This window comes from Meles meles, chromosome 6 (genome assembly GCF_922984935.1).
Source record: "Meles meles chromosome 6, mMelMel3.1 paternal haplotype, whole genome shotgun sequence".
In the NCBI taxonomy this organism is placed as follows: Eukaryota; Metazoa; Chordata; class Mammalia; order Carnivora; family Mustelidae; genus Meles; species Meles meles.
Genome location: NC_060071.1, coordinates 145,100,859 through 145,102,752, shown reverse-complemented (window position 1 = coordinate 145,102,752; position 1,894 = coordinate 145,100,859). Strand labels below are relative to the sequence as shown.

The window sequence follows — 1,894 nt, the reverse complement described above, 5'->3', positions numbered from 1 at the left end:
AGCTGAGAGATGAATCCTTTTTAGGTGAAATGTCTAAGTGAAAATAAGTATATTTCAAATAAACGTAAATCCATGGGGACCCTGGGTGGCTCAGTCGGTTGTGCATTGGACTCTTGGTTTTGGCTCAGATCATGATCTCAGGGCCGTGAGATCGAGCCCCATGTCAGGCTCTGCCCACAGCGGGGAGTCCGCTTGAGGCTTTTTCTCTCTGCTCCTCTCCCTTCAAATAAATAAATAAATCTTTAAAAGAAACTTAAAAAAAGGGGAAAAATAAGTAAAACTTGTGGTATTGACACATTATTATTATTCCTTTTACTTTTTGGTTATTGATCTTAAATCTGCAGCTATGAAAGCTTCTGCTACATTACCCTTCTGTTGTTGCCAATAATTATAATTTATCATATATTATATTTATTATATTATATTATTATAATTCATCACCTATTTCTTTGTCCTCTGTTATTTCTTCTTTTTTATATCTTGTCTTTTGCATTGCACTTTCTGTATCTTGCTTCTGGATCACACTCATTAAGATTTTCTGTGTATGAAAGTTCTTTTGGGAACCTCCCTTTTTCCTGACCGCTCCCAACCCCAGAGTTTATAATCAGCCGCCCCTCACAGCCCTGCACGGCAGCTCTCTCTGCCCACGGGTCCTGTCCCCGTGCTTTAGTAAAATCACCATTTTACAACCCCCCCAAATTCTGTTTATTTATGTATTTTTTTGTGAGATTCTGGGAGTGGTGTGTTCTCTAAGACCTCACGTGTAAGCTAAACGTCTCTAGACCACCTTCGTTCTCTAGACCACTACCCCATGGCCAAGTGTGGAGTTCACTCAGTCTGTGTGCATTCTGCTTGAGAAACTCACATTTGTTCAAATCATCCCACATCCCCAGCACCTACAGATCCTTTCCCACTACCTTGCAAGGAACTGAAATCCCTAAACTGCTCACAGATGGACAAAATACACTGTAATCTCAGAGGAGTCTTGGTATAAAAGAAGGGCATTGTGCATATGCAAGTGTGTACCTACTTGCCTCAAAATTTACAGGCTATGAAATAACAGGAGGTATTCTGTCGCCACATTCCTGTTCTACATTGGATAATATGAAAAAAAAAATAGTGTCCTATTTTCTTTAGCAAATTATTTTAGAAGTGGAAAAAAAGTCAACTGTGGGGACTCATCAGAGCACCACATGAGGGTGATTGTTTTTTTTTTTTTTTTTCCAACTCAAAATGCACGGACACAGGTACACAAACTCAAGAAAGCAAGCTAAACATGCTTTTTAATCCTAATTATTTAGTAAATGTGGGAAATGATTTCCAAGGGGAAAGGTAAATCCTTTAAAACTACATGAAAGTAGTGCTCACATTGACAGCTCATATACTAAAAAACTGGGACGATACAGAGAAGATTAACATGGCCCCTGAGCAAGGGTGACATGCAAATTCGTGAAATGTTCCATTAAAAAAAAAAAAACTATATGAAAGTAAACTTCAAAAATAAGAGAGCAGGAAGGATAAGAAATGAAAAGATACAATTCAGATTTTTTTTTCTTTTTTTAATGCAAGTGAAAGTTAGGAGGATTCAAGGGACTTTAAAACATTTATGTTATTGTAAAACTTGTCTGTTGTTTCGGGGCCTGTCTCAAAGCTGCTAGTGTATTATATTTAAGTCTTGAAATCAGAGCCCACCAAAAGCATATCTGAAAAAGAAGGAAGGAAGGAAGGAAAGAAGGAAGGTGGGGAGGGAGGGCAAGGGGAGGAAGGAAAGGGGAGAGGGAGGAAGGAAGGAGGAAAGAAAGAAGGAATGATGGCTTTAGAACATTAAATAAATAAAGAAGAAATAAAATCATCCCGTCAGTCATTGCAGAGGGGACTTTGACTTACATCTTCC

At 38.4% G+C, this 1,894-nt stretch overlaps 1 non-coding gene across 1 annotated transcript; it reads left to right on the top strand.

Moving 5' to 3' along the window:
* Positions 1-1,360: 1,360 nt before the first annotated feature.
* LOC123945348 lies at positions 1,361-1,469 on the top strand. The gene has a single exon (XR_006819189.1). It is a non-coding gene; the product is annotated as a U6 spliceosomal RNA (small nuclear RNA).
* The last annotated feature ends 425 nt before the right edge of the window (positions 1,470-1,894 follow it).